The sequence below is a fragment of the Bubalus kerabau genome, chromosome 4, assembly GCF_029407905.1.
Source record: "Bubalus kerabau isolate K-KA32 ecotype Philippines breed swamp buffalo chromosome 4, PCC_UOA_SB_1v2, whole genome shotgun sequence".
NCBI lineage: Eukaryota > Metazoa > Chordata > Mammalia > Artiodactyla > Bovidae > Bubalus > Bubalus kerabau.
In genome coordinates this window covers 108,444,894-108,459,018 of record NC_073627.1, presented here as the reverse complement: position 1 = coordinate 108,459,018, position 14,125 = coordinate 108,444,894, and positions in this window count along the sequence as shown.

Genomic DNA, 14,125 nt, shown 5'->3' with positions numbered 1-14,125 from the left:
TTGGCCTTCAAGGCAGGCCTGAAAGAGCTTCAGCCCATTCATCCATACGCTCTGAAGGGAATATAACCCATCAGGTGCTCCATAATGAGCCATAACAGCACCCAGGCTTTATATCTATGCCTTCCTCAGTCACGCAGTGTTGGCTGCACAAGCAGGAGCACCTTAACTCAGGAACCTCTGCAGCCGACACCCGTCCTGAAGGAGCCGAGGGCTAGAGGCCGTGCCATGGTTAACTGGCTAAATGGTTGTGTCTGATAGGGCTGGCAAACACACACAGCATCTTTCCTGTTCATGTCCACTGTTTAATGTCTCTTCACATGACTGAATCCCACCCTCCTTACCCCTCATCTTACAATCTTTTCCCTTCCAGATCCCTCACCAGCTGGCCAGGCTTTTCACCACTGCCTGTAATTCATGTATTCTCAACTTGGGTCTCTTTGTTTTCCAACAGCGAAAGTGAAAAACCAGGTGCAGTTCCCAATGTTCTTCCAATTGGCAGGGTTTTCTCTCACTACCATCATTGAAAGCTACCCTTGAGGGCAGTGCAGCTTTGCCACGTACACGGCAAGTTCATCAACAAACTGAAGTCAGGCTTTCCCTTCCTCCTTCAGCTGGTCCTGACAGATCTCTCACACTGACATAGGTGTGAGCTCGGAGAGCCACCCTGGGGCATGTCAGGGGGCATGTTTTAGAAAGTGTATGTTATCCTATTTCAGATGGCAGAGCTTTGCTCCAGAACTCCAGGTACCTATGCTGTAAATCTCTCATACTCCACATGACATTTTTCTCACAGATTATACTTGCAAAAGGCTACTTCTTCATGAGTAATATCATCAGTGTGTCAGTCATTATAAAAATCTTCTTGAGACGGATGAGATTGCCAACTTGAGACAGAACAGCCGGATCACCGTGTCTTCCAAAGTATACCTTCCCATTATCATCAGTTCTACAAGAAACTCTGAAAATAAGGGTGCTTAATTCAGATCAGTTAGGGTACACTGTATGCTAAGTCTTGTGTCTTAGAGATTCTTAATAACAGGGATATATTTCAAGTTTTGAAAAGTTCTGTATTAAAGACATGTGTTTATTCTCAGTGTTTTCAGAACGTATTTTATTATGGGAACCACTGCTCCCTCTTTGTCGGTAAGATCTGTCAACGACCTTCAGAAACAGAATTCACTGAAACTCATAAGGATGGTGCTGGGTTAGAGGGCTCCCAGTGGTGAGCCTCAGGAATCACATCATCTCTGTTTTGCGAAGAACCACCTTTACCCAACACACCTGACCTTGGAACCAACGAAAAAGTCCCTAGAGATGCGGAAGGTGTGAAATGGGAAAAAAGTGCTTGTTGATGAAGAGGCAATGCTCCTTGAGGGGAAGAAATGATGGACTCGGGTGGACAGTTCCTGAGCATACTGCTGCTACTGCTGCTAAGTCGCTTCAGTCATGTCCGACTCTGTGCGACCCCATAGACGGTAGCCCACCAGGCTCCCCCGTCTCTGGGATTCTCCAGGCAAGAACACTGGAGTGGGTTGCCATTTCCTTCTCCAATGCATGAAAGTGAGAAGTGAAAGTGAAGTCGCTCAGTTGTGTCTGACTCTTAGCGACCCCATGGACTTCAGCCCACCAGGCTCCTCCATCCATGGGATTCTCCAGGCAAGAGTACTGGAGTGGGGTGCCATTGCCTTCTCCGGTTCCTGAGCATAGGAGGAGAATAAATAGAGCTCTCAGAGTTCGTGGAATAAGAGTTCTGCTTTCAGTAAGTGGGCACAGAGGCCGGGATCCATGCTGTAGAGAGGCAGACAGTAAGTGAGTTCTGTGGTCAATGGTGGGACACATGGGCAGACTCTCAGGCCAAATGGATGCCTTGGCTCCTGGCTGTTCCAGCTGTCGCTTTTGTTCTTTTCATATAAACAAAGCTAATATCAGTTTAGAGAAACATTGATATCAATAAGCTCCATGAATGGAACATGTACTTGGAACCGTTTTCGTATTACATCACTTCTGTAAATCATAGATGACACCTGTTTGCACAGTGTTTACTGATTAACCAACTTAAACAAATCCTGTGTAGAGAATTAATTTGTGTATGAGGAACAACATAAGATTATAACATTTTCCACGTAAACAGCCCCTTTTATACTCACAAAATTTGGAGTATAATTTATAAACGTTACAGTTTATAAACATCTAAACTTAGGTAAAAGTGCCTTTCAAACACAGCAAGGAAGAGAATAAAAATGAAATATTTTAGAGAGAATAAATAATGTTCAAAATGATATGGGCCTATGTAACTGAGTTTTAATAATGGAATATGCTCAGAATCCATGTATGCCGCTTCCAGGCCTAGTGCATGAAAACCCCCTACATAATGCTTTATCCTGCCTTCTGCTGCCTACGGGCAGAAGACAGAGGGACGGGCTTGTACTCCTGGAAGAGCCTCTACTAAGGCTGTGGGGCATGTGTGTGTGTGTGGGAGGGGGGTGCAGGGGGCGGGTGGAGCTACACGGAAGGCTACCCAGCCACCGGGAACACGCACATTGCATTTTGCTTGACTAAGAAACAAACTTACATTCTATAAAGCTTCTAAAGTTTTAGAGTTTGTTATAGAAACCAGGATTTCTTATGTTCATTAACATAACAAGTAAGAATCATCACTGGGTCAATTTTTGGTAAAAAGACGTATCACATCTAAGGGAAGGAAGAGGGAGATAAAAACAAACAAAAAAGTAGTTTATTTCCTTTTCCTTCCTTTTTAATTAAAAGTTGATATCCTTTATCAGATGTAAAGACTGTTCACACATTTCTTTTCCCGCTGTAACATCATATCAGCTCCTGATTTTTACAAATGAGGATATTAAGGCTCTCGAGGGTTTTCATTTTCAATGTCACGGTAGCAAATGGTAGGTCTGGGTCTTGAACCGAGTCATGTGACACCAGAACCAAACAGAATATTTTTTTTTTTTTATTTTATTTTTAAACTTTACATAACTGTATTAGATTTGCCAAATATCAAAATGAATCCACCACAGGTATACATGTGTTCCCCATCCTGAACCCTCCTCCCTCCTCCCTCCCCATTCCATCCCTCTGGGTCGTCCCAGTGCACCAGCCCCAAGCATCCAGTATCGTGCATCGAACCTGGACTGGCATCTCATTTCATACATGATATTTTACATGTTTCAATGCCATTCTCCCAAATCTTCCCACCCTCTCCCTCTCTCACAGAGTCCATAAGACTGTTCTATACATCAGTGTCTCTTTTGCTGTCTCATACACAGGGTTATTGTTACCATCTTTCTAAATTCCATATATATGCGTTAGTATACTGTATTGGTGTTTTTCTTTCTGGCTTACTTCACTCTGTATAATAGGCTCCAGTTTCATCCACCTCATTAGAACTGATTCAAATGTATTCTTTTTAATGGCTGAATAATACTCCATTGTGTATATGTACCACAGCTTTCTTATCCATTCATCTGCTGATGGACATCTAGGTTGCTTCCATGTCCTGGCTATTATAAACAGTGCTGCGATGAACATTGGGGTACTCGTGTCTCTTTCCCTTCTGGTTTTCTCAGTGTGTATGCCCTCCATGGATTGGAAGAATCAATATAGTGAAAATGAGTATACTACCCAAAGCAATCTATAGATTCAATGCAATCCCTATCAAGCTACCAACAGCATTCTTCACAGAGCTAGAACAAATAATTTCACAATTTGTATGGAAAAACAAAAAACCTCGAATAGCCAAAGCGATCTTGAGAAAGAAGAATGGAACTGGAGGAATCAACCTACCTGACTTCAGGCTCTACTACAAAGCCACAGTTATCAAGACAGTATGGTACTGGCACAAAGACAGAAATATAGATCAATGGAACAAAATAGAAAGCCCAGAGATAAATCCACGCACATATGGACACCTTATCTTCGACAAAGGAGGCAAGAATATACAATGGATTAAAGACAATCTCTTTAACAAGTGGTGCTGGGAACTCTGGTCAACCACTTGTAAAAGAATGAAACTAGAACACTTTCTAACACCATACACAAAAATAAACTCAAAATGGATTAAAGATCTAAACGTAAGACCAGAAACTATAAAACTCCTAGAGGAGAACATAGGCAAAACACTCTCTGACATACATCACAGCAGGATCCTCTATGACCCACCGCCCAGAATATTGGAAATAAAAGCAAAAATAAACAAATGGGACCTAATTAACCTTAAAAGCTTCTGCACATCAAAGGAAACTATTAACAAGGTGAAAAGACAGCCTTCAGAATGGGAGAAGATAATAGCAAATGAAGCAACTGACAAACAACTAATCTCGAGAATATACAAGCAACTCCTACAGCTCAACTCCAGAAAAATAAATGACCCAATCAAAAAATGGGCCAAAGAACTAAATAGACATTTCTCCAAAGAAGACATACAGATGGCTAACAAACACATGAAAAGATGCTCAACATCACTCATTATCAGAGAAATGCAAATCAAAACCACTATGAGGTACCATTTCACACCAGTCAGAATGGCTGCGATCCAAAAGTCTACAAGTATTTTGTTTATTTCATTATGACATGAATTGGTTTAGATAGTATTAAAGGACACTAGGCATTGTCTGCCACAAAGTGGGAGGTCAGGGAGACTTCACTGGATATAGAAGTTATATACAGGGTTTCATTTTATCAAATATTTATCTGCTAATAAGCTTTTTTGAAAGACACTGGACTTCTAGTTCCATGCTTATAGGATTCTAAAGAAGGTGGAACATAGCACAGAAAAGCTGCTGAAGGGACAGAGTGGCTTATCACTTGACTTTTTAAGGTTTTATCCAAAGCATTCTCAAATTTGTTAACTCCACTTCATTTGATGGCCTTCTGCTTTAGCTCTGCTCTTTTGAAATGTCACTCTCCACAATGCCCTGCATAGGAGAAAATTCTATTATGCAAAATACCTTCACTCCAAATGACATCAGCCTATCACTTCACCTTTCCTGCCCTCTTATATTCCACTCCCAGCTTTTGTAAACATAATTCAAAATGAATATTGCCTTTTCCATCAAGACTGAATTTGAGGCTTTGCTTGAAATCACCTTGGCATATTCTCTTGACCAAGGGTGACGAATGAGAAAATGAGATGTGAACATGCTGAAATGCTGGGGCCCTGACTGTGCCCCAGCTCCTGCCAGCTGGCATTTCAAAGCCATCCAAATTGCCAGGTGCTCAAACTCCCATTTCCTCCTTTCTGTCAGACTGCAACTTACCTGGTCACATTGAAAACTGCCAAGAAGCAGCCATTGGCTTCTACCCGGGTTTCAGTCTCTGGTCTGACTTTGCGCTGAGGCCTAGGGCTGCCAGGGTCTGGTGTTTCTGAGGGCAAGGGATTCTTTCGTGAGGAGTAATGATTGCTGCATAGACTGTCTGGTGGAGGGGGTCCCAGTGTTAGGATGTCTGCATTGCCAAGTCAAGGTTGATGACCTCTTTAGGTCTGTTTTGTTGTTATCTGAAATTCTTAGCTTGGATCTAGAGCCCTGGGAAGGGGCTTAATGTCATTTTCAGAACAGGGTACAGAATAGAACATGAGTGTTACCTCTGATTGGTAAAAATAATTGTTCCTGGGGCATTTTATTTACAAGGATTCTGAGTTATGGCTCAGCAGAGTAAAATAACATAATTGATTTTAACAATGGCCACCAGGGATATCGTTTGGGGAGTAGGTGGTTTATGGAATGTATATTTGCCAGCACTGATCTAATTACAATCCTTCATAGCACAGATATTATAATCAAAGCTCAGGAAGGACTTACAGTGAAAAGAGACCAATTTGAGTGTCAGAGATGGCAATGTCCTGATTCCTATGTTTTTCTGTAACCCTGGGTAAATTACTTGTGTTTCTGAGTTTTAGTTTCTTTGTGTGTGATAATAATAATAATACAACTAGCGATATCCTCCTAACATACTGGCTATGATAATTAGACAAAATTATACATATGAAATTATCTATTATAGTTTATAATTCATAGTATTTCAAATAAATGCTTATTCTTTCCCTCTACAGAAAACAGATAAGTTGAAATATAATATAGGATGGCATCTTTTCTTCTTCTCCCCCAAAGGTCAGAGAATCTCAATTAAGTTCCTAGGAATTGTCCCTTAACTGTTTCATCCCCATTTCTATCCTTAACCTAACATGCATCTCACAACGAAAGACTCTCATGAAATAAATAATTTATTGAGTGCCTGAAGAATACCAGGCACAATAAATAAGACAAAATATTAGTTTTCAAGGAGCTGTGTAACTAACATTAAAGATAATGCTTTTCCAGCAATGAAGTTCTAAATAGATTTGCCTGGGAATGTGCCCTTAATTTATTCTAAGTTAGTTTTCCAGTGATTTTCAGAGGATTTCAAATCTTCAACCTAAGTATCTTGTTCCAAAAAGATTCTGCATCAGCTTAATTTTGGAGAGTATAAGCAGAAATGTGAAGAGGTGGTGCCCCTTTCACCCAAACCCTAAATGATGATGGAACTGTGCAGTCTGAGGAGAGTAGGGCCAAAAAGATGGCTTTGGTACTCTGTTCCTCTCTGCAATTAAAAAAAAAAAAAATCAGTACCTGTAGTATCAGCTATATCTGTACACATAAATTAAGCTTTCCTGAGTACCAAAATGGGCTTACCCAGAAGCTCACTGGTAAAGAATCTGCCTGCATTGCAGGAGCTGCCCTGGGTTGGGAAGATCCCCTGGAGTAGAAAGTGGCAACCCACTCCAGTATTCTTGCCTGGAGAATCCCATGGACAGAGGAGCGTGGCAAGCTATATAGTCCATGGGGTCGCAAAGAGTCAGACACATCTGAAGCGACTTAGCATGCACGCACACCAAGGACCAAAATGTCTGACCAAAGGGAGAAATTTGCCTTGGCTTATATAATACTTCAGAAGAGTCATTCAGGGGCACTGACCTTTGTGTCATTTGGAACCAGAAATGTGAATGGCACCAAGACTACCCTCCCTAGTCATCTTTTGCTTTATTTTCCCCTGAATGCTAGCTTCTGCTCCATTCTCTAAAAGAGGTATTGGTGGAAGGTAGGGAGACTCAATTCTTTTGTTTTGCTAGCCAAAGATAAAATATTTCTCTTCTTCCAACTTGAATTGAACAAATCTTGGAGAAGACATCTGACTGTCATGACTTGAGTCATATGCCTATTATTGAACTATATCTAAGAATGGCTCACACAAGTCATTTGAGTGACCTTATGGTGGGGGCCGGGGAGAGGTAAGTGGCCAGCATGCTACAACTGCCAGCCCCTGCTGGAACCACTTGGGCTGGAGAAGCCTTTATTAGATACAGGAGTAGGAATGGATGATACTATTCTGGGCAAATAGACATCTACTTCAGTGAGGACATCTAAACTGCATATGCAAGAGGGAATACAGTGAAAAATCTGCACAGAGGGATACAGTCTACTGTGTCCCTACAGTCATTGATGGTGTCTTCTGACTTATGTTTGGTATTCTTATGGCAGTGTCTAAGGAAAGCAAAAATTATACTGCTGGACAAAAAGGCAGAGTAAAAGGAAAAAGTAAAGAAAAATAATTTGATTGGAAGTTAAAATTCATAATAGACCATTAACTCTTAAAAAAAAATTCCAAGGGTTTTCTGATTCTTCTTCATGTAATTTTTTAGTGAGATTAAGTTCACATACATACAAGTAACCACTATTAAGTGAAAAATCCAGTGGAGTTTTGTACGTTCACAGGGTTATGCAACCTCCACATCCATCAAGTTTGAAAACATTGTCATCATCACCAAATAAAATCCGGTACCCATCTTCATTCCCTGCAGTCCCCAGCAAACACCGGTTTACCTTCTGTTTCCATGTATTTACCTATTCTTGATCTCGTGTATAAATAGTCATACAAAATGTGTGACTTCCTTCACTTGGCAAAATGTTTTCAAGGTTTATTCATGTTGTAGTGTGTATCAGTACTTTGTTCTTTTTCATGGCTGGATAATATTACAGTGTGTAAAGGCACCGTGTTTTAAAAACCCATTCATTCATTAATGGACCCTTGGATTTTGACTCTTGTGAGTAGTGCTGCTAGGAACAGCTGGACACAGATGTTTGAGTACCTGTTTTCAATTTTGGGGGGTATATATATAGGAGCAAAGTTGCTGTGCCAAGGAATAATTTCATGTTTAACTTTTTGAGGAATTGACTAAATTGTTTTTCACAGTTGCTAAAACATTTTACTTTCCCACCATAAAAATACAAAAGTTCTAATTTTTATATATCCTTACCAACACTTATTTTACATTTTTATGTGCTAGTCTTCCTTGTGAGTGTCATACATTTCATTGTGGTGAATGACAGATGAAGTTGAACATCTTTTCAAATGCTTTTTTGGCCATTTGTATTTCTTCTTTACAAAAATGTCTATTCAGATCCTTTATCCACTTTTATTTTTCTTTACCCACTTTTTAATTGTGTTGTCTTTTTGTTACTGACTGTAAGAGTGCTTTACATATTCTGGATAGTGGTCCCTTATCAGAGATAAGATTTGCAAGTATAGTCTCTAATTTTGTAAGTTGTCTTTTTACTTTCTTGATAATGCCTTTTCAAGCACAAAATATTTCATTTTTATGAGGTTCAGTTTATCTGTTTTCTCTTTAGTTGTTTATGCTTTTGGTATCATATCTAAGAAACCATTGTCAAAACCAAGATCATGAAGATTTATCCTTATGTTTTCTTCTATGAGTTTTATAGTTTTAGCTGTTATATTTAGTCATTGATTGAGTTTGAGTTAATCTTTGTATATGATGGGAGGTAGGATTTCAACATCATTCTTTCTTGTGGACATACATTTGTTCCAGTCCCATTTATTAGACAATTTTTTCTCTATTCTTTTTAATTCTATTCTGCTGCTGCTGCTGCTAAGTTGCTTCAGTTGTGTCCGACTCTGTGCGACCCCATGGATGGCAACCCACCAGGCTCCTCTGTCCCTGGGATTCTCTAGGCAAGAATACTGGAGTGGGTTGCCATTTCCTTCTCCATAATTCTATTCTAGATGCCCATATAGTTTTGAAAATTTACTTTTAGCATAAAAAATTTCACCTTATGTATAACCAAAAATTCTGACTGTTCACCAGGCTGAAACTTTGGAGTAGCTTTTCCAGACAACATGTGAGACCATGTTGCATCAGCCGGCAATGGAGGTTTGATGTGGGGATTCTTTCTGGATTAGATTACTCTACAGCAACATTTTATTTACTGTCAATATTATATCTTCAAATGAAATTCAGGCACAAATTTTCCATGCACATCCACATATTTCCCTGAGCTAGCTCATCTTCATCAAGGTCATGTGTCCCATTTTGCTTTCCTGCCACCAAATTTGTTTGTGTCACTTTCCTCTCCAACTCTGAATGGCTTGGAAATACAGTCTTTACCTTCTTTTCAATGATAAAGAAACACTTGAAATAGATGTTATTTTTCTTACATATCTTTAAAGAGATCTCATTTAAGTCAACATATTTGAGAAAGTTTTCTCTGGGGGAGTAGTTCAGGAAGGAAAAAAACTTACAAATGGGTTCTGAACTTGAGGCTACCAAAAATGCAGCCACAGCAAAAAAAAAAGAAAAAAAAATCGGAAAGAAAAATCAATCAGTGATTATAATGTAAACTTTTCAGATTCTTTAGAATAGGTTATATGCCTGATTAAGTTTGTGATTGAAGATGCTGCTGGAGAATAGGTGCTCCATTTGATATCAGGTGTGCACTGCTTTTCTTATCCTGCATAGTGGGTTTTTGTTTTTTTTTTTTTTTTTTTTGATGATGGCAAGAGATTCTGCTTCCTGGATTTGCCATGAAAACCCTATTTCTTCAAAAATGTAGTCTTTGGCATGGCATCAAAGCACCTGCATTCTTCTTAAATGGAGCTACTTCTTGGGAGTTCCTACCTAGTAACTCAAAGTGAACAAGGCGTGAAACCATATTGCATTTATCTACCTGACAACCACAATCCACTCTTATTAGTAAAGGAACCAAGCATGTTCTCTTGTAAAAGGACAAGGTGGGCAGGAATAAAGTATCACCATCGCACATACAACTCCTAATTTCTATCTTTCAAATCGCTGTGGGTGGGAGGAAAGCAGAGACAGAAAAAGAATTCCAAATATTTGAGACTGAGCTGTTGAACTAAGAAGACTTTCTTGATACTGCTAAACAAAATAAGAGCCTAAGTATTAATCCCTCTCTGCGTACTGTGATTATTGATTTTCCTGCCAAGGTGAAGATGCTTGAAGGAGTGAGGCAGGTGTAAGCAGATCTGGACAAGACCTTGGAAGAGGGCTCCTTTTCCTGCACACTGTGGTTATGATGTTAGAAATCAAGCCATTCGTGGAAGTAGAGCTAGACAGCTAGCTCTGTGGGGATTCTAGCTCTGTAGCCACACGTTTGATGTCTACCGTGTGCTCAAATGCTATTCCTCTTGGTTAACACTTTGGTTACCTCTAAAATGAAGATACAGACAGGCAAAAACTTTATTACAGTAATTTGTGCAGTAATGTGCATGAACATTTAGAGTCAGGGTTCTGACTTTTTGATAACTGGTTCTGATTTGGGGAACAGTGTGAAGATTGCAGGGCAGTCTAGTGAGGTCTGGGTTGGGGGAAACTGCTCCCTAAACTTGCCTCAGTTTACCTGATCAGTAACTGATTTCCACTTGTTGCTAAAGGGCAGGAAATTTCAGCCTCCCAGAAGTCAGGAATGAGCGGAAGAAAGATTGCTGAAGTTGGAACTGGAAGATTGCTCAGTCACCAGCTGTGTGATTTTAGAGAAGTCATTTGATCTCTCCAAGCTTCTGTTTCCACAGCTGTAAAACACTTCTCTCTCACATTGATGTGAGGATTAAATGAGCCAACAAATATGAAGCACTATATAAATGTATTTCTATAAAACATCAGGAGTGAAGTATAAAATCTTGCCATCCACTTATTACCTCTGTCATTGGAGAGAAGAAGAGGGGATTAAATCTGGCAGGTACTAAGCTCCAAGTTTGATGTCAGTTCTTTCCTCCCACTCCCCTATTTGCAAAGAGTTTTCTTCTATTGTTGAGACTCACTGGAGCTTGGGCCAATTACTTGTGTTGACACGTCATTGGATAAAGTCATAAGCACCTGGCTCTAAGGTCTAGGAGCCCGGCAGCAGCTCCAGGGCCTTCCAGGCTGCGGGCAGCGTCGGCAAAACCCATCTTTCCCCACCCTGGGCACAGACATGCCTGGTAGAGGACACTACTGGACACTATTAACTCTGCTTTTAAAAGTAAAGACTGAAGTGTTGGTGACCGGAGAGTTTAAATGAGCTTCTTGTTTTGTACAGGGGTACAGTCTTTCTTACATTGTCTACTCACTCCGAGAACATGACCGTACTTGTAGTGCTCAGTTGAGATTTACTTAATCCAAATATATATTATTGATTTTTGTTCACTACATGGTATTAATAGTAACAGAAAAATTTGAGGGAAATGTGTATATTTATCTTTTTATATTATACAAGGGTTTTTAAAGGTTAAAATATTTTACTAGTAATACAAAATGATTAATTTAGAAACGAATTCACCGAATTTAAGTGAAAGACCAGTCACTTAAGATAGAATATGTATACCACATGTACATATATACACATATGCAATGTATAAAAATACATGTATTTATACACATAACTATCTGTGTGTATATATATGTGCATATATCTTTATACACACAGATATATTCACATGGTGGTATGCTAGTAAATGTTTAATAACGCACTCTCCAGATCACCTTTTCTTGGGCTTCCCATGTAGCTCAGTTGGTAAAGAATCTGCCTGCAATGCTGGAGACCTGCATTCAATTCCTGGGTCAGGAAGATCCCCTGGAGAAGGAAATGGCAACCCACTCTAGTATTCTTGCCTGGAGAATCCTGTGAACAGAGGAGCCTGGCAGGTTACAGTCCATAGGGTCGCAAGAGTTGGACACAACTTAGCGCTATCTTTCTTTCTTTTCTTTTTCCAGATTAAAAAAAAAACCCCAAAAACCAAATATGTAATGTTTGGCATTGTCTGTGGTGTAAATACTCCCACTGTGTCTGATTTCAAGCTGCTACAGTGACATCACTGTATGTTGGAGTCAGGACAAGGTGTGAAGAGTAAGCTCATGTGAACCCATAGAGGCTGGCTTTAGGACATCACTGGATGGATACATGCACTGTTCATCTACTGGGTGGATGCATGTAACATACAGAAGTCTATAAATGACACATACAGTGTGATCTTGATATTAAACCTTATAGTTCTGTTATTAACAGATGGCCTCTTTTTTTCTAGGGGATTGCAGAGCTTTTTAGGTACAGCCTGGAAGAGTGATGTTTTGCCCATCCTGTCTAGAGTCTCTGCCTTTTCATCCTCTTGATTCTATGTGTGCTAAGTTGCTTCAGTCGTGTTCAACTCTGTGCAACCCCAAGGACTGCAGCCCACCAGGCTCCTCTGTCCATGGAATTCTCCAGGCAGGAATCCTGGAGTGGGTTGCCATGCCTTTCCCTAGGGATCTTCCTGACCCAGGGATCAAACCCTGGTTTCCTCCATCACAGGCAGATTCTTTACCGTCTGAGCCACCAAGGAAGCTTATAAAGGATCTTATATAGATCACCCATGGAAGAAATCAGCTGGACAAAGCACCATTATTACAGATTTTCCAGGAGTCTCTGGTTTGCAGGTAATTTGTCAATAGCTCTAGGGTAACCACTGTGGTCAAGAGTGGCAATCTGCAGCAACAGCAAACAGGAGGATAGTTGTCACTAATCTACACACACACACTACCACCACTTCCCCTCCATCTCTACCTTGTTTGGTGGAGCCTTGCTTGTTCTCTGGGCAGGCCTACAGCCAGGAAGAAAGGCTACCCATGCAGTATGACTTAAGGTTGCTGAGAAGCCTTCTTCCTCCCTCCTCCCTTCAGAAGTACCATCCACCAGCCTGGAAGCCTGGAAAGTGTCCTCTGTATTTTCTGCTCCACTGTTGCTGCTGCTGCTGCTAAGTCACTTCAGTCATGATCCTTTTGTTCCCATTAATAACATTTTCCTTTTAAAAAGCTTAGCCTACTTGGTAAGGGGGAAGCATAGGATGGGGGACCAGGACACAAAATGAAAGATAGTAAAAAATCCACAAACTTGCTTTTTGCACATTTTAGCCTAAAATACCCTTCCAGATGGCAGTCTAATTTCCCTCATTTTCCCGTCCTCCTGCAGCTCATCTCTCCACATGCAGATCTACCCCTAACTATTCCTGGTCTACACTTTAGTTGATGCTAACTTATATACTTAGTCCCCAAACCTTGAATTATTTGGAAGACCTTAGTAACAGGTCATTATTAATTTATTAAATTCAATATTGTACACGGACCTTGCCCTTGAAGAGTTCACAATTTGGAAGGAGAGATATTAGAGAAAGCAGAATAATTACTTTGCAACTATGTACTTTGTCCTACTGGAGAGTTACTTCCACAGAGCTTTATAGAACCCAGAGAAAATATTACCCAGTGGTTATTAGTGAGCACCTTAGAATTAGATGGGCTTGGATTTAGATGCTGATTTTGGTGTTTACTTGAGGTTAAACTTGGGCAAATTATTTAACTTCTCTGACATAAATTTTCCTAATAATGCCTATTACATTAGGTGATTACACAGGAATGAATGTAACTTCCATAAAGGCAGGCGTTTTATGTTGTTAGCGACTATATTCCTACCAAATAGAAAAGTGTTTGGTGTATAGTAGGTGGTCAATAAACCAGGTAAAATGCCTAGGAGATTATCTGAAGGTGCTTGATAAATGGTAACTGTTATTATTTTATTTATACACTCATAGGAGATAAGCAGTAATTCTGCCTGTGGGATTAAAAAAAGGTTCATGGAATTTTCATCTTGAATGATACGTGAATTACTAGGAGGAAGAAGGCCAGAGGACATTTCAAGGAGAGGAAATAGCATGAGTCATTGCATCCATGAGTGGTTTAACAATTCAAGAATGGAATGCTAGACTGAATAGGAACATAGTGGTCTGAAACAAGAGTCACCCACCAACTCCA